Source organism: Pelodiscus sinensis, chromosome 2, assembly GCF_052426305.1.
Source record: "Pelodiscus sinensis isolate ZL-2025 chromosome 2, ASM5242630v1, whole genome shotgun sequence".
Taxonomy (NCBI): Eukaryota; Metazoa; Chordata; order Testudines; family Trionychidae; genus Pelodiscus; species Pelodiscus sinensis.
The window spans coordinates 11,367,510-11,394,011 of NC_143053.1; the positions used below are offsets into that span (position 1 = coordinate 11,367,510).

At 44.8% G+C, this 26,502-nt stretch overlaps 1 protein-coding gene across 4 annotated transcripts in view; it reads left to right on the plus strand.

Moving 5' to 3' along the window:
• Window positions 1-26,502, plus strand: part of FAM135B (family with sequence similarity 135 member B) — a 384,315-nt gene that overhangs the window by 58,309 nt on the left and 299,504 nt on the right. For all 4 annotated transcript variants that reach the window (XM_075920075.2, XM_075920080.2, XM_075920079.2 and 1 more), the window contains exon 2: window positions 3,911-4,081. The gene's annotated coding sequence lies outside the window, so the exon portion shown is untranslated. The remainder of the gene's footprint in view (window positions 1-3,910; window positions 4,082-26,502) is intronic.

Sequence of the window (26,502 nt, forward strand, 5' to 3'; positions counted from 1 at the left end):
TAATATTTTCTGTGCTGGGTGTCTGCCAGGAGCTGATTAAGCGGAAAGAGGGAGGAAATTTTAGTCCAAATGATTCAGCTATTTTCAAGAATGCAAATAGTATAAAAAATAAGTTTAGCATCTCAAAAAAAAAAAAAGGCTACTAACCTTTCCTTAGAAGGCTCTTGAGCATCGGTGTTTTGGAACAACGACTTGAAATTTGGAAGGGGAGTTGCCTTTGTTTCAGGGATGTGCCTATGAAAATCTGTCTAAATCTGGCCATATAAAACACTGAAAAAGGAACTCCCATGTGCTCAGCAGGGACTTCTTAGCTTTTACCTGCTAAATCCCTCAAAGATTTCATCCACACTGGCATGCTCCAAACTATAGTGAAGCACTTTCCCTGCAATTGTAGTTCTGAGCCTTTGTGTCCCAATCTAGCAGCCTGGAATGAGAGCAGGGAATCTGTATTTTCTGTGCTCTCAGGAACACTGTGTGATGCGCAGGCAGTGTGCAGGAGGTAGGTGTTTGATTCAAGGGCAGGGGGTGCAAGAGCCGGACCTGCTGGGACCAGAGGGGGCAGGCAGAGGAAGGAGATTGGGATAAGGAGCCATGAGAGGAGGGGAAACTAGGACTGGAGGCTGAAGGGGTGAGGAGTGGGAACGTAGCGGGAGGAGCTGGAAGGAGACTGAGCACTCTTGGGGTGCAGGGAAGGAGGTAAGGGAAGCAGAAATCTGATTTCAGTGGGAGTTAGGTGTCTAGGCACACTTCAGAATTCCACTAAGCTTCACTTTAGGTACCTAAATACGCTTAATGATCTGGCTAAATGCCTATGTCATTTCTGGAACTGTGGTTTAGCTTCCCTATTCACATCAGCCCAGATCCTCAGAGATATCTGAGTGCCTATTTCCTGATGCTTTCAATGAAGAGCAGAGCCATGTCCAAATCTGTGATTCTGTTTCCCTCTGCAGAATGGGGATTAGATGCACTCATCTCATGACCAGGTGTGACAATATATTTGTGAAAACTCAGTTACTGTAGTGAAGAGGGAGATAGAAAAGCTTGGAATTTTCTCCTCAGAGCAGAGTTTGAGTAGTGTGCGTTGCACAAGCCATTGGGCCTCACGCTGAGCAATGAGGACAAAGCAAAACATGAAATTAGCTGATTATTAAATGAGTATCGTCCCGCCTGTACACTACATGAGGTTGGGGTTCCTGTGGGGTGAAAAAGATGTGATTGTGTAATTAAAGACTGTATCATAATGTGTGTACAGAGGGGGTCCGAATTAAGTCTCCTATCTTTTAAGGGTTTGATTTTAGATCAAGTGCTTAATAATGTTCTTTTAGCTTAGTCTATTTCAGGTAAAATGATATGTAGTTTGATAAATAATAATGTATAAAGGAATGAATTACTGATTTTTTTCTGGCACTCTTCACTTTACCCTCCAACTGGCTAGGTTATCAAATGCTTTTAAATGGCCACTTTTACCACACCAGCCTAAAAGAAGTGAATCAGCTATATTTTCTTCAGTCCTGCTGAACACACATTCACGTTTGCTGAGAAACCATGTAATCTCATTGCTGTGACCCCTTTCTATCCATTCTAGCCCCCTCTTTAATTGCCCCTTTGTTACATCATGTGTGAAATTAAATTGGGGCAGGCTATGTTTTGTTTCTTTGTATTACAAGTTGCCTTCTAGCACACTGCAGGGGGCTGTAATATACTTCCATAGCAATTAATAACCATGCATTCTGAAAGGGCTTCTCCCACTGAAACGCCTCTGTGGCCACAGCATAATGTTGTTGTTGTTATTTGTATCATCACAGCAGCTAGTGGATCCAACTGGGATCAAGGCCCATTGTACAAGGGGCTGTACAGACAGAAAGACCAAGATCCTCAAAGGTATATATGAGCCATGAATTCCACTGAAATCTATGGGAGTTAGGCATCTCATTGAAGTTGTATACTCTAAAAGAAGCCTTCATGGAAAATGGGAGTTAGGAGCCTGAAGAGAAGTTAGGTGCTAACTCCTTTTGAGTATCCACTCTGTGTACTTAACCAGTGGTGTCTCTTTGGCAGGGTGCCTCCTGACATAGTCCCATGGTAGTAGATTGTTTTGTAAGGAGCACACTAGATCTTTTTTTAGGGGGCAATGCAATATGTCACGTTGTACAGCATTAATATCAGCATGTTAGGGTCGCCAATCTGCAATGTTTGGCCATCAGGATAAAGATGTTCGCTTTTTCCTGGTTTCTTCTTTCTTTCTCCTCTCTCCATGTAAACAGGCCATTTTTGCTGATGCCTTATCCCACATCTTCTTACATTTCCTTCACAGAAAACAGCTGAATGATTTCAAGAACGGAACTTACAGAACAGAGCAGATCAGAAGAGAGCTAAACAATTCTAATCATACTCAGCTAACCAAATGAAACAATTTCTTCTTAGTCTAGACCACCTTATACTAACAGAATTAATACAAATAATACAAATTAAAACAATATCATCAATTTGGCCTGTTGGCCTATAGTGGTGGGTGAACTTTTGAAATATCCCCCTTGTGTAGCTAGCAAGGTTAGCAAACCACAGCAAAATTAATTTCATTTGTTTTTCCAAAGCATGGAAAGACACGGATTGATCACATCCCCATCCAATTTCAGCTTGCAACCATCATCAGTTGTTAGTCTGGCCCTGTTCAAATGTGTACAAAAAAATAAAATGAATCATAAACTATGTAACTTTGCTCCCTTCCCTCTCCCATTGCTCAGAGGACTTTTGCTGCAACTTCTCAAAAATAGCACTTTGGCAGAGATAAAGCTTGGAAAACTCTAGCCTAAAATATATATTTCTTAAAAAGCAAACCCAGGAGGTATCCCATTCCCCTTAGTTCTCCCCCTCCTAGTCCTGCAGAGTCCCAGTGCAGGGCAAACTTCATTTTCTCTAGTGGAATTCTGCAAGAATATTTACCCCAAATATCTCTCTAGTCTCTGCTCTAGGGAAGGGAGGGCAATAAAACAGTGGAGGTGCAGGTGGTGGTAGTTCACCAGGGGCTAACTCGGAGGAACCGGAGCCAGCCCGTGAGCCTGTATTTGCCCACCTCTGGGCTCTCCTTTTCATTAGGAACTTGTGACTAATGTGAATATTCTGTATAAAATCTATTTTCATTTAAAGGGGGGGGGGGAAAGGTCCAGCTTCCAACTGTGTTTTCCTTGAAAATGGGCCTTTGTTTACATAGAAAATTGTCCTGTCTTTGCATTAAAAAACTGGAAAATTGTCCCTTTTGAGAGTTCATTATAAAAATGCAGAAATCCCATGAGCGAAACCCTTGCCTCATTTAAGTCAATGCCAAAATTATCATTGACCTAATTGGGGTCAAAATTTCATTCTGCCAATTCTAAAAGGCTTCACATTCTGTCACAGTATTTCAGGCACTTCTGCGGACCACCTGTTTCCTCTCAGGTGCACCAGCACTCCAAAGCCCATAAGCCAAGCTCTGTGGAATTGCCTGTTATCCTCCGCCTCACTGCCCCTCTAGCAAAGGGTTGGGGCTATGTCCTGAGATGTCAGTCTGAGGCCCTTCTTTTAAGTCTCTTTTGTTGCTGCTCCTATTACTGTCCCTGTAACCTGCCTCCAGAACGATGCTGAGAGATGGGGTCATCCCAGCATTGCAGTGGTAAACCTGTTCACAGAGCCAGAGTGCTGGACCCTGCTCCACACTAGTAGCAGCAGCAGCAAAAGCACAGGAGAAAGTGAGTGCTCGAGAAGAGAGCACATTGATTATTATTGTGGTTCCCAGCTCTGCCACAGCCTGTGTCTGAAAGAACCAGGAGCTGGAGCAGCTGTTGCACTGAGTGGTGCTGCGGAGTTCAGTAACCATAGCAACAGCATCAGCACCATCACCATCCTCCTCCTCACTCATTCTCCTCCTCCTTAGCATCATCAGTACCAGGAGCAGCAGCCCTCACAGAAGCCAGAGCTCAGCAGCAGGGACTGCAACCAGCCAACTGCCTTTCTGTACCTGCTCCGTCGACAGCAACAGTCACAACCTTGTTTCCTGCTGGGAGACGGAAGGATTGTTCTGAGGGAGGACCCGGCAAAGACCCAGGTAAGATTATCTGTGTAGCTTGCAAACTCTGCCCTTGATCCGTGCAGTTTTGCGTATGTATGCATATTTCTAGTTTATTGGCTCTCTTGTTTGAAAGGCTTTTAATGTCATTTCAACCAAGCCTGTTTTCCCAAGCATTTTTTGCTATCTTTGCCCCCCAGACCTTCTCTCTCCAACCCCCAACATGTGAAAAATAATAAATCCCTGTAATAGTCCAGTGAGACAGGTTAGAAATGGGGTGATCAGGGGACACTACGTGATCCGAGTATGAACGACTCAGGCTGTGTGCTTCAAAATAAAAGTGAAGGGTTGCAACGAAGCACAGGTTGACGTAGCAATTAATAACACTCCGAAACAAATAATCTAGGCAACAATGCATTTCCTTCTCACTCTGCAGAATATATTCCACAGATCATATTGTCTAAAATATACAGGTGTGTGTTAGTTCTGAGGGGAAACCTGATGGTAATCTGTAACTGAAAGACTTGCGTTGTGTGCTTTAAAATAAAAGTAAATAATTGCAATAACACAAAGGTTGTCACAGTTATTAATAAACAGTTTAAAAATGCTCAGTTCTTCCTCTCTTAAAAGAAATCTCTAGTATTCAGGTGTAATGGGGAAGAAACTCGCTGGACATATATATAGAAAAAACGTACTATGGGTGCATTTAAAAAGGGTAAAGATCACAAAGGTGGCTGTGGAAATTAATCCTCGTTTAGCATACACATAAATAAAAATGCGACACAGTGCCAGTATGCACACTTGTATCATGCTGAGAGAGAGAAAGTGAGTGCGTTTGTGTTTGTGAAGGGGGTAAAAGTAAGTTGAAGCCAAGTGGTAACTGTTTGCTATGTAATGACTGCAGAGAGCTCTTTCTACTTCCACGTAACTAATATTTTTTTCAGCAGTAAGAAGAGATAGAGACGTCAGAGCTATCTCCTCCTCTCTCCACCCCCGTTATCACTGCCTGCCGGGTTGGAAATATACTTAGCTGTAATGACAATCAGTATTTCAATAAAAGGGAGCCCGACATTAGCGAAGCTGTAGCCAAGAAATGCCAAAAATTATGACCCTGATTTTGCTTCATAATTATGCTCTGGTGGTGATCTGGATGTGACCAATGCCAGCTGAAGTGGGCAACCCCAAACTGTGCCTGTCTTCATGTTGAACAATGAGAGAGAATGAGCATATTGGTCCCAATCTTGCAAAGCTCATTGATACCAATAGGAGCTGGAGGTGCTCTGCGCCTGGCAGGAGCCACTGAACAGAATCAGGCCCCTCATTTCTCTCTCTTGTATGTAATACACACCACTTACACAAGCTGTTGTGCAGCACAGAATGTACAAGTGCTGTAGAAACTGATAGAGAATTACACTCTTGCTTTGGAATTCTATGGCCTGGGTTAAAATAATCTGTGCAGAGATTACTGATCAGAACCAAGTTCTGTCGACTTGCAGAATAATTTCCTGTTGGTATCATCGTCACTCCAATCTATAGGACTTCTCCATAAGTGGATACTTGGCCTTATTACTAAAGTATCCTAAAATAGCCCACTATAATGAGAGGGGCTGATTTTTGGTCCTCGTTCTAATTAAACCTGTTTATTGTGAAACCATAGCTCCCAGGGTGATGTACAGGAGGATATCCTGACCGTAGCTGTGCTACGTCTTTGGCTAGGTTTGATTTCCTCTTTTAAGACTAGAGAATATTATAATTTTGGGAGCCCTCTTTTGCCATGATATGTCTTGGAAAGAATGGGTCACGGAAGAAAATACGAAGAACTTTAATAGGAACCTGAACCTGATCATGTTTATGATGATGATAAATCAATTGCAGCATTTAATCCATTTTATACATGCTGCAGGGATATCAAGCACATAATCAAGAGAGGAAGCACTGTAAAGAATGAAGCAGAGTGAACATTTCATCAGTGCAAAACAAATGATTAAAGGTCAAGGAGCTTTGAGATTACACATAATGTCCCAAAATATTATTCTGAATTATTACTTTGCTGCTAGCCGGAGGCGTATGATTATATAGAAGCCAGCACAATATACATGCTGTCTCCTGATTACTATGGAGCTGCAAAACTTCTCTTAAAAAATAGCTCTAGGAAAGGCAGGAAATCGGTGTGTTTATCGCAAACCAATGCTCATAAAAATCAGTGTGTTGAGAGATGGACAGTGCTATCGGTTTATGGAGAATCATTCTATGTTTAGAGTGTGTGTACTAGTGTTTAGTGTGTATTGATGTGAACAATGAGGCACTTAAGATACATCTACTCGGTGATAAAAAACCTGTGTCTAACCTAGGTCCGGTTATTTCGGCTTGCGAGGTTCGGGCGCTGTAGTAAAAAATTGCTGTGTAGATGTTTAGGGGGCCCTAAACACTTTGCAGGTACACTTAGAAATACATGTTGCAGGTGTACCCCTAAAATTACTGATTTTTATTATTCAGGGCTGACAGCTGACAGTCAAAACCCCTACAGACACACACTCAAACTAGAAACTTAAGAGGATTTTCCTATTATCAAATGGCTTGTTGTCTTATATTGTAATTTCATGCTAATGCAGAAGGGTACACGCTCTCTTTGTTCATGTTAATTAATGTTTGGATTCTTGATGACCACCTAGCATTGGTAGCTGGCACTGTTTAGTAGAAAAAACCTATTTTGATACGTAGAAATATAAATCTAAAATCTTTTAAAAATCCAGTTCCATTTTGGGGGTTGTTATTAATTAGTCTTCCATTGGGACTCAAGAGAGGTTAGAACAAATGCTTGTATAGCTGTTATGAAAAATCAGTTTTTGTCAACAAGTTGTCACAGTAATTTAAGAACATAAGAATGGCCATCTAGCCCAGTAGCCTGTTTTCCTATAGTGGTCGATGTCAGGTGCCCTGAGGGAAGGATCAGAACAGGTAATCATGAAGTGATCCATCCCCTGTCACCCATTCCCAGCTTCTGACCAACAGGCTAGGGACATCTTCCCTGCCCATCCTGGCTAATTGTCATCAATGGACCTCTCTGTCATGAATGTATCTAATTCTTTCTGGAACTGTGTTATAATCTTGACCTCCACAATATCTTTTGGGAAAGAGTTCCACAGTTTGACTTTATGGTGTGCGAAGAAATACTTCCTTTTGTTTGTTTGAACCTGCTGCCTATTAATTTCACTCAGTGACCCCTAGTCCCTATGTTCTGAGAGAGTAAATAACACTACCATATTTCCTTTACTTTAGCAGCCAATTTCCTCTTACAATTGTAGAAGAAAATGCTGTGTTCCAGATGCCACTGTGCAGTACTGTTTGGCAAGTGATTTTTCATTTCTGGTGAACAACTTACCTGTTATTGATTGATTTTAAAAAAAATCTTTATTTTATTTAAACACTTTAGAGGGGGAATTGGTTTTACTCATATTAATTTTCCCCTTTATTTTTTTTAAACGGTATGGCCTTTTAATTGGGTAAAATCAGTATTTTTTTTCTTTCTTCTAAATAAAAGACATTGAAATTAGTCTTTGCAGAGAATTGCAGGGTGATCCAGGATAATGTCTTCAGAGAGGTGAAGCAGCTGTGGTCCTTTGAAGTTAAGGGAAGTATTGGGCATCAGAAACTCAAGGGACTAACCCTTCTAATTTGTCTTCCTGCCACTAGATAGGAAACAGCACCGTACATTCTGAACACAGTGTAAATCTTTGTTCCTGTGACTGGGTATACCAGCTCTTTGGGGCATTCTGCTGGATACTTTGCGTCCTTCCACACTCTGCCCAGGAAAGGAGCAGTGAAGGTGGGTCCTCCAGGTGTGCCTAGAAAGGCTGAAGGGAAGCAGCCAATCAGAGCACAGCAGTCTCAGATAAAAGACGCTACAGAGGCTGAGCAGTGAGGTCAGTCGCTAGCTGGAGCCAGGAGGAGGAGAAAGAATGGAAGGTTGTGGAACTCTAGAGGTAGAGAGTCCTGAGAGAGAGCCACCCAAGCAGATAACAGAAAGCCCTGAGGTAAAGGTAAAGAAAAGGGGCTACATGGGAAGAGGCCCAAGGAATAGCAGAAGCAACAGCGTTAAAGGGAGTAGCATGTGCCTTCTATTTGTAAGGTCCCTGAGTTGTGATCTGGAGTCATATGGGTGCCCAGGTCTTCCCTACCATACTGGCAAAGAGGTCCAACTCTTAGAAGGGGGCAAGTTTTGTTGAGAAGTCTAAACACAGGGCTATAATTTAAAGGGTTCAAGTAGGGGGCTGAAGAACCTGCTGAGGGTCAACCCGTTGCTGAACTTTGTCCCTTCCTGGAAAGGGACTGAATTTCAAGGAGCGCCCTGGCCGGAGGGCTGGGGTAATGAAAATTGACAAAGGTGAAGGGTCTCCAGAGAGAACCTTGGGGTAATGCTTTATAGCAGAGCAAGTTCTCATCAAGTGCTGTGCAGGAGCCTGTCATTATAGTTGAAACTTCCTGCTTATTTCTTGTGTGCTAACCTGGATTCACCTCCCTCTCTTACACGTTGGCAGTGCTCTGCATGCTTTCTGGAGGGAGCAGTGCCTGGCCTCCAGCAGGACCATTACTAATGCTCTTCTTGGAAGTAAGGCATTGGGGCTACCAAAGTGCAGCGCTGGTTGCTGTGTGGCACTCTGGCCCATGTTTCAGTCTGTTTCATCCACTTGATGGCACACATAATCTTAGCCCACCTAGAGAATGAGTCACAGGTTGTCTTTTTCCAAATCCAAGGGATGTAATTTTATTCCGTTTCCAATGCTGTCCTTAGGGCCTGCAATGCTAGGGACTCTTATTATTGTGCAGGTTTGCTTCTCTAGTGGCTGATTGCAGATTGACCATCCTGAGGAATTGGAATAAGGAAATTTCTGTTTATTTCATTCTACCAGTGTGCTGCGGGTTGTATCAACCCGTGTTAGTGCAGAACTCTCTGGAGCTATTCCCATAAGGTACTACCACTGAACTGCCTCTAAAATGGTTCTCTTCTGTGCTCCATACCCCTCAATTCATGCAGGCTGTGAAAGCGTTGTTTGGGGGTTTTATTCTCCTGGCTGCTGACTTCCTGCTCCAGAAGTTGCTGGTTTTAATAATACAGTAACTATCTTACATATAATAGCAGGATCTTTCTTCCAGTGAGAACTGCAGCAAAATCCTCCTTCCCTTGGAATGGAATGCAAAGAATGCAATAGTATGTAAAGCACTCAGGTCTCCTTAGATATGAAGGGCACTGTATATAAATGCCAGATCCTGCCTTTTATAGTTTTCTAGCTGTGATACGTGACTTAGTTGTTTAGTCATCCCCGCAGAAGGTTGGAGAAATGGTCAGGTGAGCAGCAGTTGGCTGTTCAGCCAATACTGACTGTTGGGTTTTCTAGCAGTCCTCTTTATCTCCTGTATTCACAAACACTTGTGACATGCAGTCTGTAATGCATGATTAAGTAAATGTTGGTAGATTTTATTATACTGTACTGCACTGGCTAGCATGCATGTATACAACTGCCCAGGAATGCATGGATCAGAAGTGCTTGTCTGCATGTCACAGCCTGCCCACACTTAGCAGAGATTCTCCTTTGGGGTAAGCACTAGGAGCTGATGCTTCTGTAGCATGAGGAACTGAACTTTGTCCTCACTGTGACCATGAGGCTTTTAAGGTGTAATTGACAGTGTTCCCTGTAAGTTTTGTGCTTGTGTGGTCATTCAGGGAAGATTCAGATAATGCTCTGCTAGGGTTTTTGTTTCTTTTGGTGGTGCACATTTGCACTTGCCTCAGTGCACATACAATATTTATTCTGCACCTGGATGGGAAAAAAAATTAGAGGTAACATTGGTCATGTTGTTGCACACAAGGTGAAGTTCCTAGGGAGCTGCTGTGTGTTACTCCAAGATCTGGCGTGAGGGGCCAAGTGTCTCCTATGCTCATGCTACACCTCATAGTTTATTCAACTTGTTTGGAAAATTGTAGCTGAGTCAAAGCTTCTATGTGAGATTTCCACCGACTCCATGCACATATGACTTGGAAGAGGGCTAGTTTCTGTTGGACATTTCTGTTAACATTCAGCACACACTGCTGCATTTAATGGGTAAGCCAAGGAGCAGGTCCTGGTCTTCCGACTGACCGAGTGCAGCTGCATATTCATCCGGCGTGGTGCATCAATTAAACAATATTGAGTCCATGTCATTGAGTTATGTAAGATAAAGTGTAGGTTAAGAGTAGGTTAGATAAATGTCTATCAGGGATGGTCTAGACAGTATTTGTTCCTGCCGTGGGGGCAGGGGACTGGACTTGATGACCTCTTGAGGTCCCTTCCAGTCCTAGTATTCTGTGATTCTATGTACTGGCAAAAATGTGTATTTCCAATATGTGAAGGATAAGGAGAGCAAGTATCTTTCTAAGAGCTATTCCTTAAAGAAGAGAGGGAGAGTGTCTACTCTTAACCTTTCTGCGTCTTCTAGAAGCAGGATCTCTTTGATTCTGCAAAGAGTATTGGTTTGAACCCACTGCAAGATTGGGATCTTGACTGCAAACCTGTTCTCCTTTACCTTTATCCTCTCTGCGCTTGTTTACATGCACCTGCCATCTCTCCTTAGGCACTAAGGGTACTTTTGTCGACAGAGGCTTTGTTGACAGATAGGGTATGTCTAAACTACATGGCTCCGTCAAAGGAGCTATGTAGATTTGTTTGTTTGGCAAAGGGAAATGAAGCCGCGATTTAAATAATCGCGGCTTCATTTAAATTTAAATGGCTGCCGCGCTGAGCCAACAAACAGCTGATCAGCTGTTTGTTGGCTCAGCACGGCAGCCATTTAAATGTAAATGAAGCCACGATTATTTAAATCACGGCTTCATTTCCCTTTGCCGATCAGCCTAATCTACATGGCTCCATCAATGGAGCCATGTAGTTTAGACACACCCATACTGTCAACAAAGCTTCTATCGACAAAGAGCGTCTAGACTACATCCACTTCTGTCGACAAAGCAAGTGGCTTTGTCGACATGAGAGTGTAGACACAAAGGACAGTGTAGATACAATAACACCTTCTGTCGAAGGAACTCTGTCGACAAAAGGCGTTATTCCTCGTATAATAAGGTTTACCGCCATCGACAACGCTGCCGAGTTCTGTCGACGTTATGTCGACAGAACTTGGCAGTAGTGTAGATGCAGGTATAGTTTTGTCAACAAAAGGCCACTTTTGTTGACAAAACCCTGTAGTCTAGAGACACCCTAAGATTGTGTCTCTTTCTGGCAGGGGCTGACTTTTTCTTGCAGGCGGCTAAAGTGCTTAGGACTTCTGCTCAAAGGCTCTAAGCTTCTACCCCAATATAATATCATAATATCACTGAGATGGTACATGAGGAACAAACCTACTCAGTTGACTCAGGTTTTTCTGGTTACAACGGTATGGCATGAGGTCCTGTAAATAGCCAGAGTACACACAGTGTCTTTCACTTTGTCACAAATAGCTTCTGGAAAGTCACTAGCTAAATCACATTATAAATACTGTGCCTGGTGGATCAGTGAATGTGGAGTGGAATTCAGTTTCTCTGCCTTTTTCCTTCACATAAATGGGCCTTGTGGTTCATTTTTTGATGTATCCACGTATGCAATTTTTTTGAAGTGGACGATTCCACTGTGAGACCTCTTATTTCAATACAAATTTCACAGAAGTGAATGAAAAACTCACGGATGAGAATAAAAAAAAAGTGGGAAGATACAAACAGTGGGCCCATGCTCTCCCGTATGAGAGTGAGGTGTCATCTGCCTGCCAAGGGCCCCATAGATAGCTGCCCTAAGGGGAAGGAATCCACATGTAAACATGCAGAGACTGGGCAGCTTGGGAGAGGGAAGCTGTAGGCTGTTTAGGTCAAAAGGGCCTCATTGTTCCCCACAGTCACTTGGTGGATTTTCCTGAAGATGGGATGCTGCCGGGGGTCATACTGCTTTCTCCTAGAAGGTGCTTAGGTAGTAAGAATCTTTGAAATACAGGGTGAGAAGGGAGAGCAAGGGTCTTGCTCTGAAGAAGAGTCAAAGCACAACCTATAATAGAATTGCTGAGTTACAAACACTTTGAGAATGGAGGTGGTCCGTAACTCTGAACAGAACATGGTTGTATCTTTCAAAAGCTTTCAGCTGAGTATTGAAAAGTGCAGCTTTGAAACTTCTGTTTTTCCTTTCTTTTTTTCTAGTAGTTTACCTGAAGATTTACACAATGTTGCTCAGGTCCTTCACTCAATTAACTTGTGTTTTTCTTCATGTGAATTGTTGGTCTGGGAAGGAGCTGGGGATGAAGGGTTCAGGATGCAGACTGCTCCAGAAGGAGAGGACTACCTCAGCCCTCTCTCACTACAGCAGCTTGGGGCCAGGTGAGAAGCGCCTCGTCGTGGCTGCTGCAGCTCCAGTGGAAACAGCCAGGGGAGAGGTGCATGTCTCCCAGCCAGGGCATGTTCAGGTTCATCTGCCTCCTGCACTTCCCAGCCAGAGTGAGGAATAGAGCAAACTCTGTACTCTTCCTTTGCTCTTCAACAAAGGGGAACATCCAACAACGTTCCTGTCCAAATGTGGGGGGAGGCTGCAGCCACCTCACCCTGCCTAAAGGGCACCTGGAGGGTGGAGGCTTGGAGCTTGGGCAGTCCTGGATGGGGAGGGTTGCACCCAGCAAGCCCTTTTACCTGCCTGGTGCCTGCCTCTTTTCTCTATGGTTTTATTCATCCCTGTACACACCGGGGGAAAGGGAGGGAAAGCTTTGCTTACTTTAAGTTATGATAAGAGGAAGCTGTGTACCAAATGTGGTGGTCCTATTGTCATTTGGGAGGAGTTCTTTTTATGCATCCCCGTATGAATCGGGGCAGGGGGAAGCTTCAGCCCTCCCACTGCATGACCAATCCTTTACCTAGCTTTAAATTATTATAAGAGGAGGCTGCTCACCAAATTTGGTGGTCCTAGCTCTTTCCGTTTAGGAGTTCTTGAACAAACTGACAGACAGATTTGCTCACTCTCAGACAGACAAACTCTCAAATATATGAAGTCATAGAACACTAGAACTGGAAGGGACTTTGAGAGGTCATCAAGTCCAGTCCCCTGCCCTCACGGCAGGACCAAGCACCATCTAGTTTGTCTTGGATAGACATCTATCCAGCCTGCTCTTAACTATCTCCAGTGATGGAGATTCCGCATATAGGAGATGTTTAACACAGTACTGCGTTGCTTTTCAGTTTGTGTCGGTTGCTGACTGATTTGTGTACTTCTGGTTTCAAGTGAGGTGGGTGCTTGATTAGTCAGTTCATAACTCAGAGATTCTACTGTAGTGTGGCAGTTAGGGCTCTCCACCCATGGGAAGGACCTATGTTATGACTGCCATTTTGGCTGACAGGAGAATCAAACCAAGGTCCTCCAGCACTTATGATGGGGAGGAGAAAGGAAGCTGCTACAGCCTGAGCTCAAGAACCTGGCTTTGTATCTGGGGCTGTTGCAGACTCACATCCTCTGTGGCTCAACCACTGTGTGATATGTAACACCAATGACCAGTGGACTACTCCTGTCCTTTATACCTCATTCATTTCCATAGCACCCTGTTTCACTGGGGCCCTCCATTATACAAATTCATATGGAGTCACATCTGACTTACGCAGCCAACTGGAATGGGACTGTCCGCTTTAACTGAGTTGAGCAGGATTTGGCACACAGAGCTATCCGGGGGTATGTGGCAGTGGGAAGTCTAAGGGCAGTTTGTGCCCCATATTATACTTTGTCAATCTGTTTTGCAACAAGAAAAATGACGGCCCTATTTATTTTCTTTGTCTCTCGCTCTCAGCCGAAAACACTGCTTTTGTCTGTAGTGCACCATTGTTCCCTTTTCATTTTTCTCTCTCTGCAGCTGTGTTGAAGCTAAACTCAGGGTGCAGTCCAGGGCAGATGCTACAATGAACAGTGTTCCATTGTGTTACATTTCATAGCCACCCACCTTCATGCATACTTGGTCTGACCCTGCACAACTGACATTAACAGGACGCCAGACTAGGGATGTTAAAATGCTTTAACGAATAACGGTAGGAGTAACGGTAGTTCGAATTAGGATCTTTAATTTGAACTACCTACTCTGTGCCGTGTGTAGCCGCGGGCACGGAGTTAGGACTAAGGGGGATTTAAAAATGGCGGCGCCCGGGGAACATGCAAATGAAGCACGAGATATTTAAATCCCGGGCTTCATTTCCATCTCCGCTTGCCCTAATTACCCTACCTAGCTCGAATTGAGGAACTAGTGTAGACATACCCCAAAGGAATACAATGATGGTTACAGTAACTTTTGGTGTGGTAAATATTACAGGAAAAATGGGGAATGACCTCTGACTGGATTGAGAATCAAATATATATTTCTGTGGTAAGGAAAAGAAATGAGATATTTTTGGAATAAACAACTGGAAAATGATTGTAACACTCCCAGGGCTCGTCTACATTGGCCCCTTTTCCGGAAGGGGCATGGTAATTTTTGAAATCGCAATAGGGAAATGCGCAGGGGATTTAAATATCCCCCGCGGCATTTAAATAAAAATGTCCGCCGCTTTTTTCCGGCTTTTAGAAAAGCCGGAAAAGAGCGTCTACACTGGCCCCGATCCTCCGGAAAAAAAAGCCCTTTTCTGGAGGATCTTATTCCTACTTCAAAGTAGGAATAAGATCCTCCGGAAAAGGACGCTTTTTCCGGAGGATCGGGGCCAGTGTAGACGCTCTTTTCCGGCTTTTCTAAAAGCCGGAAAAAAGCGGCGGACATTTTTATTTAAATGCCGCGGGGGATATTTAAATCCCCCGCGCATTTCCCTATTGCGATTTCAAAAATTACCATGCCCCTTCCGGAAAAGGGGCCAATGTAGACGTAGCCCCATAGTTTTATCAGTAGTGCTGTAGCAGGGGTGGGGAACCCAAGGCCTGGAGTGCTCCAGCCCGCCCAAAGTAACCCCTCCCTCTTCTCCCCTCCCAAACAGGGCTGGAGCATCAGCATTGGCTCCTTCCTGCAGAGGAAAGAGCCCTGAGTTTCGTGGGATGTAGTCAGGCAAGCCAGGTCTGGATCCAATTGATGGGCTGTGCCTGGTGGGGGGAGGAAGCAGCTCCTGCACCCCCTTCCTTCCCAGACCACCCACCCTCACTTCACTCCTGCAACCTACCTTCCACCCACCCAGTCCTCCCATTCCCAGCCCGCTCCTGCATGCTACCACCATCCCAGACCTACCAATCCCCAACCTACCCCAATACCCTCCCTCCTGCCTAGACCCTACACCCTAAGCCTGCTTCTCAGCAATCCTCTTCCCACACAGTGAACCCCTCATTTTTGATCCCACCCCAGAGCCTGGGAAGTTCACTAAATCTACTACCTCCTACACTCCTTTGGGAATGTGGGGTGTGTCTTTCTGCTACTCAGTCGAGGGCCATGTCAGTGAGGTGGGTTTTTTTCCCCCTATGGACTAGTGGCCCTTGACCCAAAGAAGGTTCCACACCCCCCGAACTGTAACAGAACTCTTGTCTTACTTAGGGTGACTCACAGCGGCAAAGAATTACATGAGTGCTTGAATAAACGTACAGCACTGAGTGCATTGTCTCAGCTCCGCTAATAATAACATTCCTCCAAATGAGAGACAGAAAGTGGGATAAATTGCATCATAATTCAGAATGCAGAAATAGTCACTGGTAGAGGAACTAAAAATATGTAAGTGTATAACCCTAACACCTACAGCAGCATGCTGGCTGAGGCAGGGTGTGGGCCAGCTGGTTAGGAGGGAGATGCTCATTTGTCCTGGCTTTGTTTCATAACTAAAGATGGTGTCTTGGCTACTCAATAAGGGGTTTCCCAGACTGGGGAGCACTGGGTAAAGGATAGGGCTCCAAGCTCTGGTCTACAGTAGGGGTACGTCTACACTAGTCTCCTAAATTGATCTAGGGAGGCTAATGAGGGCAACCGGAATTGCAAATCAAGGCTGGGATTTAAATATCCCATGTTTGATTTGCATGTTCCCGGCCAGTCTCCATTTTAGAAATTGACTAGCCCGAAGTAACTGCCCATGTCTACACGTGGCAGTGAAACGGGATTCCGGAATAAAGCCCCTAAATCAAATTATGTGGTAAACCTCATTCCACAAGGAATACCATCTAATTCGATGTAGGGCTTTATTCCGGAATCCCGTTTCACTGCCGCATGTAGACGCGGGCAGTTACTTCGGGCTAGTCAATTTCTAAAATGGTGACCGGCCGGGACCATGCAAATCAAGCGCAGGATATTTAAATCCTGGCCTTGATTTGCAATTCTGGTCACCCTCATTAGCCTCCCTAGATTGATCTAGGGGGCTAGTGTAGACATACCCTAGGACTTCATTTCAAAATAACCTCTCTTAGGTCGAATTAATAAACGGGGCGTCCACACTACCGAGCCCGTTATTTTGAAATAATGGGCTGCTTATTTTGAAATCTGCACTCCTGTTTTCCTCAAGGAATAACACTAATTTTAAAATAGTTATTCTGAAATAGTGGTAGTTTGGGTGCTCCAGTAGTTATTTCGAAATAACAACTCCTTAGAGTAATTTGAACTAATTACTCCCCAGTGCTTCCTGGGACTCTAAGTCAAGGTAGCGTGTCTATATTAACAGAGCCTGCCTTGGACTAATTTTGAGGCTTCCCTGTAGTGAGGACACACTATTTCAATTTTGTTATTTCAGGAGTTATTAAATCGATTTTAGTCATTTTGAGATAGTTTCCTAGTGTAGACGTTCCCCAGTAAGCCATACATACTGCTGTACGAACGGCGGGGATGCAGACAGTACCATCTGAGTTTGTTCAGTGTCTTAGGGTTGCGCCCCAGTGCTAGGCCTGTTTACCTACAGCACTTTGCCTTGGGAAGAGGCCTTTCTCCTATCTGAGAACAGCACCACAGAGTTAAAAGGGGTCCTCCAATCTACCCCGCTGAGATGCAGGATTTGTTGCATCTCAACCATCCAAGGCAGACTGCTATCCAGCCTCCTTTTCAAATCCACCAATGGAGGAGCTTCCACAATCTTCCAAGGCTCTTCCCTTGTCCTTACTGTTCTACCAGATGGGAAGGTTTTCTTCTATGAGATCTAACCTAAATCTGCTGTGCTGTAGTTTGAACCAATTGAACCTCTTGTCCTACTGTCTATGGTAAGAGAAGGACTTTTTTCCATGAGGAGTCCTGTGGCACCTTAGGGTATGTCTACACTACCACCCTAGTTCGAACTAGGGTGGTTAATGTAGGCATTTGAAGTTGCAAATGAAACCTGGGATTTAAATATCCCGGGCTTCATTTGCATCTTGCCGGGCGCTGCCATTTTTAAATCCCCGTTAGTGCGGACTCCGTGCCTGCGGCTACATGCGGCACGGAGTAGGTAGTTCGAATTAGGCTTTGTGATTCGAACTACCGGTACTCCAGAAAGCCTAATTCGAACTACCTACTCCGTGCCGCGTGTAGCCGCGGGCACGGAGTCCGCACTAATGGGGATTTAAAAATCGGGGCGCCCAGCGAAATGCAAATGAAGCCTAGGATATTTAAATCCCGGGCTTCATTTGCAACTTCGAATGCCTACATTAACCACCCTAGTTCGAACTAGGGTGGTAGTGTAGACATACCCTTAAAGACTAACAGATTCATTTGGGCATATGCTTTTATGGGCAAAGACCCACTGAGTCAGATGCATTTTTAAGGTGCTGCAGGACTCCTCGTGGTTTTTTACCGCCTAACATGGAAACTTTTCCCCTCATTTTTAATGGCAGCCTTTTCAGGTATTTGAAGACCACTATCATATCCCCCCGTATTTGCCTCTTTTCCAGACCTAGTTCCTTCAGCCTGCAGCTTGCATTCCATCCCTTTGGTCATCTTTATTGTGCCTCACAGTTTCTCTATATCCATTCTATCCAGCCGTGACTAAAATTGGACACAGTTCTGGTCTGTTCAGTGCTGATTAGGCCTGAGCTGCAGAGCCTTCACCTTCCTATGACTTGCATGTTATGCCTCTGTTAATGGAACACCAAACTGCATTTTTTTTGCCAAGTGGGGTTGCAACAACATCATTTTTTTATGCAAAATGGTGCTTGCTGTCTGAACTGTTTGCAGCTGAGAACCTGAGGTAAATCCATTCTGTGACAATACCTCCGCTTACATTCTCCAACATATATGTTCCCCTCTGTATGCTACTCTTAGTCTGGGGAGAGCTGACCTAATCTTATACCCATTGAAGTCACTGGAATCAGTGCAGGTCCCAGGATGTGCAAGACACAGGACTGGATTATCTTGTGTGAGCACACACAGGTGAAGGCTATTCTGCCTCTCACCCCCCACCTCATGGAAGAAAGAACTTCTATCGGATTCACTGAGCACAGGAATTGGCCTGTAAGTGCTGCTTACCTGTGTGAAAAAATGATGTTGATGGGAGCTGTAAAGGGAGTATACAGTGGCATAGTCAGAGAGATTACTGTGAAAAGCCTTGACACCAAGGATAAGGGACTTAACACAGAGGAAGCTGAGAAGCAAGCAGAAAGAATCTGCGATGTGGGTGAACCAAGGTGGAGCGGTCTTTTTAAGAACAGGCTTTTTATTGAGCGTGGACTGTTTCCTTTGGGCAGACAGAATGAGTGTTAGGGGAAAGTTGTCTCTTGTGGTTTGGTTGTAGCTGTGAAATCAGACTGAATTTGCCCTTCTTATCCACAGAGGCAGGTGTACCAAGGTGACTGACTTGTTCTTAGTTGTCCATGGCAGCTGGTTAGGGGATCGTTATGGCATATTAATGGTCAAGTAGACCCTGCTTGTGTAAACTAGGGGTTCCCTAATGTGCTTTTGGATAGTACCATTTCAAACAGCGGTGCTAGGTCCACCCAGCCCAATTAACATGCAACATGTTAGCATGCTTTAGAAATCACTTCCAGGGAACACATTACCTCAGCAAGCAGACAAACCCTTGATCAGTTACTTCAGTCTTGACCTGTCTTTTTCCTATAGGTTTAGACTATGGTACCAGGACAGTCATATGTGGTTTTTACAATGCCTAACACAGTAAAACCCTGATCTCTCATTGGAGCCTCTACATTATATTTCAGTACAAATAATTGGTCTCAGGTCCCACTTGTGTAAATCAGATTTTGCATCTGTAAATAACTTCTGCGAATTCCATCTGGATAGTTCATCGTATGCATTTCTGGGACAAGGGGGCAATGTTAAAGCAGCTGCCAAATTACAAATCAGAAGTGGCCACAGTTCAGAGGCAGGTAAAGTAAATTCTATTGATCGGTGAGTTCCGAGCCTCACTGAATTTCATGGCAAAATTGCTTTTCACTTCACTGAGGCCAAGATTTCACCCTAAATGTAGATTACACACACAAAAACTAACTTTAGTGGTTACGTTTATCTTAAAGCAAGTAGTCAACTTAGAAAATGCCAGAGTTGAGAATGTTGTGATGGCGCATGCTAAATGCACTCAGAATCTTCAAAGATTCGGCTGTTTAAATAGAAGAAGTCTGTACTGAGCATGTGCAAACTGATTTTTTGCAAAGATGTGTAACTTGTCTACATTTCAGCAGATTTTCAGAGTGGCAAAGGGCATATGTCTCTCTCACCAAGGCCACCTCTGCCATAGTTCAAGATCCTGTTCCATAAAACGGGGGAGCAAAAGCACCTCAAATAAGCGGTTGCTTTGTAGTATTGCAAAACAACAAAGTTCTCCTACCGTTGACTTGTGCAGACATAAAGCAAGAAAAATGTCAACCATTTGGGAATAACTGAAATTCAGCAAAGTTATAAGCAACTGAGAATAGGATCTTGTGATGGAAAGTGTTGAGCACTACTAGCCCGTCATCTGATGAATAACTTGTTCGACGCCCCTTAGTTCAAAGGAGTATTTAAATGAACTTGAGACCCAGCTGTTTGACTTAGGAGTACGTTCTCTGTGTTCATATAACACTTTGAGATCTTTCGGGATGGAAGTTTCCCTATTTCAGTAATTTTAATGAATTGTTGCAGTAGTCTGAGCTGAGAGGGGAATGTGTCTTAGGCCACAGGAAGTGTAAATAGTTCCAGTAATGTCAAAGGGAATAGCTATAATTTTGTTCACTCGCTGTTCTCGTCTCCTATTTTGGTATTGATTTTCTTCATGACAAAGGGCTCTTTAGGCATGGACTATGCCAGATATACAATATATCAAGGTGACCTCTTCAGGAAAAAAAAAAAAAGCAATTTTTGAAGAATGCAGCTGGTCAGTAATAAGAGAGTTTTCTCTCTCTCTCTCTCGCTAATGTAGATGTGCAGTGAGCAGAATTCAAAATTACACACTTGCCAGGAGTGATCAGAGAAGACCAATTTTGATGCATGGAAAGAGCAAGTACAGACGCTTTCATTGCATGGAAAAGGCTTGCAGAGAGACTGGTCTTATTTTTGAGACCTTCTGTGCAATTAACTTTTCTCCCATTCAGCTCTATACATTTTGCTTTGTGAGCTCTTCATCATCATCAGTTTTGTTTAACATCTGTTTATCTGGAAGGTGTTTTTCTTTGTCCTCTGACATCAGTACCAGTGTTTATCTGTAAAGGGGAGCTTGCTCCTGATTCCAAGGCCATTTATATGTTCTGCACCAGTCTGTCTTATACTGGGCCCAGTTGATGGTACCTTGGTGCCCCTGAGTCTTCTGGCTTCTTTGACCATCTGGACTCTGAAACTGCTGAGCCTTCAAGTTATTATCTTTCCAAACATTCACATTCCACACTCATTCACCCCCCTTGCCCAGGAACCACACAGTTATTTCACATGGGAAAAGTGATACAATTTCCTTAGTAAGGTATCAATCTGCTTCCAGTACAAAGCTTCTGTTAGTACAAACTTTTAATCATTCATCGTAGTCCCTTTATGGCACAACCTGTATTCTAATTACTCCTAAGCGCAACAGTGTGATCATGCTGAATCACGAAGATCCTTCTGATCTCTTTCCGCTTTGACACCAGATACAGACACAAGCAATCTGCCTGATGCATCTTTATTAAGAGCCTAGAAAACTGTTCTTCCCTGCTAACCAGAGAAGGGCGGCCGGCAGAGTTATAGTTGTTTATTCTCACGCTCCCCATTAAGCACATTACATTTGATATTATAAAACTCAGTTGTCTACACTAAAACTCATTGTGGGTTTTGGTTGGTTAGCTCCCAGTATCGAAAGGAAGGGGAAGGAGAAATCAGGATCCCGAGACAGAGCCTCCAGGAACAATGAGAAGAGGCCAGCACTCCAGGTCAGCCTGATTGACAGAGCAGGCGGCCCAATGAGGGAGCGAGGAGTCTGCGGGAGAGTCCTCCATCCTCAGTTGTGAGCTGGGTTTGCCTGGGTCAGACAGGAGCAGCGCTAAGGAGACAACGTTCGCCAGCCAGAGACAAAGCCCCGCTGCAGAGCCATGCTGGAGGGAGAGCTGCAACTGCAGATTCTGAGCCATAGCGCAGAGTGCAGATCCATGCTGGGAGCGGGGCGGCAGCCACAGAGCCAGAGGGGCCAGAGAAGCAGCCTAGGAGCTGGAGGCAGAACAGTAGAGAGTGGAGCTGAGGCTGGACCACACTGGTGCTGGGTGTGGTAAAAGGCCTTGCAGGCCAGACTGGGGAGGGAGGTTCTGCCACCCAGAGCAAGTGTCTGACCCTCACCATCCCTACAGCACAGTCAGGGCCTGAGAAGGAGGCCTGAGACCTACAAGGAACAGACTGTGACTTGTCCTTTCATTCCAGAAACAGTGTGTGTGAGGTCTCTACGCCATAGAATGGAGCGATGCCGTTTCCATTCACTCTTACTTAGCCGTAACTCCATGGAAGACAAGGCACACCCAGATATATGCAAGGCGATGCGGGAAGATGTTAATAGCTGCCATTCGACAGATATTTGTTCTGCAGCATTATGCACATATTCTAAGAAGAAAATACTTTGTGTAGAATAATTCTAGTCTTCACGAGTGTGAGCTCTTGGTAAATGCAACATGCTAACCTGCGGCTAACTCATTTTATTTCCTGATAGCAATGTTTGTCTTGTAAGCCTTCCCCTTGCAGCAGCAGTCTCCCTGCTGCTGTGTTTCTAGCAGGGCAGAACAGGAACATTCCGATTCCCATTTCTGGTCCAGCACCCTCGGGACCTGACTGGTCCTGAATGAGGGAATTTTCTGGAGCAGGGAAGGTCCCCTGATACCAACCATCCTAGCCCACCTCCCCTCTCTGTTGCTAGCCTCAGCCACCCCCTACAGCCCTGGCAGCCTGGACTGCTGCATCCCCATCCCCATCTCCATCCCTACTACTGGGGCTGCTGCATCTCTGGCCCTGGCTCTGTTACTGGGACTGCTGAGGCTGCCATGTCCCTGGCCCAGGCCCTGCTACTGGGACTGCCACAGCTTCTATATCCTCAGCCCTGACTCCACTACCTGGGCTGCTGCATCTGCCGCATGCCTAGCCCCAGCCCCTCATGCCCATGGGGCTCCCAACCAGGACTCCCTGATCCGGGAACATCTGTGGCCCAATTGGACCACAGATGTTGCTGGATCAGAGAGTCCCAGTTTTGGGCAGTCCAACCTGTATTTGCTTTTTTAGTTTGTTTCCCAAACAGAGCCACTCACTCAGATATCAGGTATTTCTGAGGGCTCTGAAAGGGGAGGGGTGCATACCTGCAGGGCAGCAGAGATCACAAAACCCACAGCCATCAGGGCAGTCATTGTGGGATACTGGTGGAAGACAGTTCTCTTGATAAAACAAACAGCGGAGTCCACACTGGCTCTTTGCCGACAATAAAGGGAGGAGAAAAGAAGAAAGCCTCTCACATAGGTGGAAGTTTTTTTTGTCACCAAACTGGGTGTTTTTCCTAACAAATTTGCATTGTAGTATGTACCCTCTTAGGCTATGTCTACACTGGCGGTTTCTTGCGGAAGGACATCTTGCGCAAGGGTTCTTGTGCAAGAAGTCTTGCGCAAGAAAACGTCCACACTGCCATGTGTGCGCTGTGCTTTTGCGCAAGAGCTCCCATGGCAGTGTGGACGCTCTCTTGCGCAAGAAAGCTCCGATGGCCATTTTAGCCATAGGGCTTTCTTGTGCAAGAAATCCCTGCCGAGCATCCACACTGCCCTCTTGCACAAAAGCACCTGCGCAAGAGGGCTTACACCTGATAAAAAAGAGTGTAACTCTGGCACAAGGAGCCTTCTCTTACCACGCCGTACTGTAAATTTCCTTGCGCAAGAGCGGGCGGGCAGTGTGGATGATCTGCATATTCTTGCACAAGAACGTCCGTACTTGAGCAAGAAGCTGCGAGTGTAGACATAGCCTCACTGTTTTGTCAACAAAAGACAGTTTTTGGAGACAAAACATAACAGTGTAGACAAGGCCTTTGATTCCCAAAGGGATAGGTGAATTTCCAAATGATATATAAACGTTACCATGAAGGGACTTTAGTCTTAATGCCACATTCCTATAATTGTTGGTAATATTCAGTCTGTCCTATCCTGAGCCCCATTGACTGCAGTGGGTCTTCCTGTCCTCAGAGGAGTCAGTCTGACCTGTATTAGTTGCAGTATTGGAACCAAGATTTTCAAAATGACTCATAAGGTTGGGTCCTGAATCCCTGATATTTCCAAGTGTCTCTGACTCCTGACAAAAGGGATAACAATTTTGTGTGCTCAGCATCTCTGAAAATCAGGATCAAGATGTAAGTTGATCACCTACAAACTGTGGCACATTGAATTAATACCGTGGACTACCCAGGGCATCTGGTGTGTGTGTGTGTATGGGGGAGCGGGGGGAGTGATCCAGGTGGTCGAGGTATTTGATGCCAATCCCAGGCACACTGAGATAAGAGAAAATCTAGAGCTACACATTTATGCCCCAGTCCTGCATTCTTCACACATCCCTTACTGTTACTGATGTCAGGAGCTTTGGCTGCTCAAGGAATTCAGGATACTACTTGCTGCATGCATTCCTGCAGCCATATTTCCTAAGACTTGTCATTTTTGAAACCCATTATCCAAAGCTTTTCTATCTGGAAAAATCACAAGACTTGCTCCTGCAGGAATAGGCTGAGAAAGCACCTTAAATTGTTGATTTCCCCCTTTCTCCATAATGCAGGATACCATGCTTCCTCCTGCACTTCCCTTAATCTCATGAGCAGTCATGTGGACTCTGATGCTTGGGGGATCATCCCATGGGTTACTGGCAGTAGCCAAGACAAATATTCCTTCAAGAATTGTTCTTCCCATTTTACTTGCTATAAGTAGGTGGGAGGAGGGGCAGGGGATTGAAAACTTTCTTCTCTTTTAATTATCTTACACTGTGCATCTCATAGCATATTTGCACATCAGTTTTCTCCAATCTCAACAAATCTAGCATGAGGCCAAATGCAGTGTTTAATCATCTGCTAGTTAATTATGTGGAAAGGGGGAAGTGGGAATGGGGAGTTGGCAAACTTGCCAGATGACACACCATTTTATTATTCCATCAAGGTTGGAGGGACCTAACAAAGGTGGGTAAAGAAGAGTGACATTCATTATCAACAAAGATAATACACATTGGAAGGAATTATGGGAATGACTCATCCCCACTTCAAGGTTCTAAGTAAACTCTCACCATTTAGGAAGAAAACCTGCTGTTTTATGAGGTCACCTCAATAAAACTGTTATGAGGCTCCTACTCAAAGCACAGCCAGAATTTAATGCTGTGTAAGGTCTGTCAGGTGGGATAATACTGCAAATCAAAGCTAGTGGAAAACCTTCCAGTGAAACCGATTCCTATCTGACATTTTGTCAACATCAAATGTTCTGCAGGAACATGTCAATTTAGACAGTTTCATTTCGGGGGGAAAAGAATCAAAATGGAGTGTTGTGGATAATGAGAACACAAGATAAGGAATCAAAACCCTTGACCTTCAGTACATGAACCAAATACTAAAGTCCTAATGCAAAGTTTGTTGAAATCACTGGAAAGACTCTCATTCGGGTTCAACAGGCTTAGGATTAAGACATAAAGAATGGGAATACAAAGACATTTGCCTGATGCGCAAGGCTACTCCATAATTGTCCATTGCTGAACTACTTGTGTCTTGCTTTGAGATGTCAGGATCCTAGACTAGATGGACCACTGGTCTGGCACAGAATGACACCTGTTGTGTAGTTTGTTCTGACCCACAACCTTGAAGTCGTCTTTGGCTTCTCTTTTTCCTTTGGCCCATGTGTAACCCTTCTGCCAGGTGCAACCAGCAGCAGCCAAGGTTGGGTTCCATATCTAAGGATTCCTCTCCATCCATCCAGCACAGAACTGGCTCAAGACCCTACTCAGTAATGTGGGAAGTTGACACAACATCCCTAGGCACCTCTGGGAGGCAATGCTTCCCCACTCACAAGCACAGAGTCTGAGCATGGAAAAGAAACTTTTTATTAAAAGGGGGAAACATTAACATGGCATTAATTTGGGAAAACACCACACACAAAGTTCATGACTAAAACCATGAGTTAATGTCCCAGCTCAGGTAGCTTGGGCAATGTCATTTTTCTCTAAGATCCCGCAATATAAATGTCCCCTTTACATGCCCAACCTATCTCTGCACCCCACTCACAGCCACTATTCTTGGTCTGGGCGGACCAGAATTCAGAGGTGCATTTGCAGAGTTCACCTCAAATACTGAGTCGGGGCGGGGGGTGAGGAGGCAGCTCACCCACTCCATTTGTTACTCACCACCTACCTGCTCGCTGCTCTCTGGCGCCGCTCTGCTGGCCTTTTGTTGCCCCTTGCTGTTGCTGCTCTGCTGGCTGCTTCTCACGCTTCTCCATCGTCTCCCTGTTGATTGCTCATGATGCCTGTCGCATCTTCCACCACAACCAGCAGATTTGACTCTGGCCCAAACCTAATTATCTCAGCTCTTAGGGTATGTCTACACTACCCTCCTAATTCGAACTAGGAGGGTAAAGTAGGCATACCGCACTTGCAAATGAAGCCCGGGATTTGAATTTCCCAGGCTTCATTTGCATAAAGTCGGCCGGCGCCATTTTTAAATGCCGGCAGTTCGAACCCCGTGCCACGCGGCTACACGCGGCACAGAGTAGCTAGTTCGTGGAATGAGGAGTACAGCTAGTTCGGATTGGGAAGCCTAATCCGAACTAGCTAGTCCGTGCCACGTGTAGCTGCGCGGCCCGGGGTTCGAACTGCCGGCATTTAAAAATGGCGCCGGACGGCTTTATGCAAATGAAGCCTGGGAAATTCAAATCCCGGGCTTCATTTGCAAGTGCGGTATGCCTACATTACCCTCCTATTCGAATTAGGAGGGTAGTGTAGACATACCCTTAGTGATTTCAGCTCTTGGCTCAAAGCACAGTCCAGCCACAAGAGATTCCAGCAGCCACTGGAGTAAATCTACATACAAAAGAGACTCCTTGTGGAGCCTTTCTTTAACTCTCTCATTGAAACAG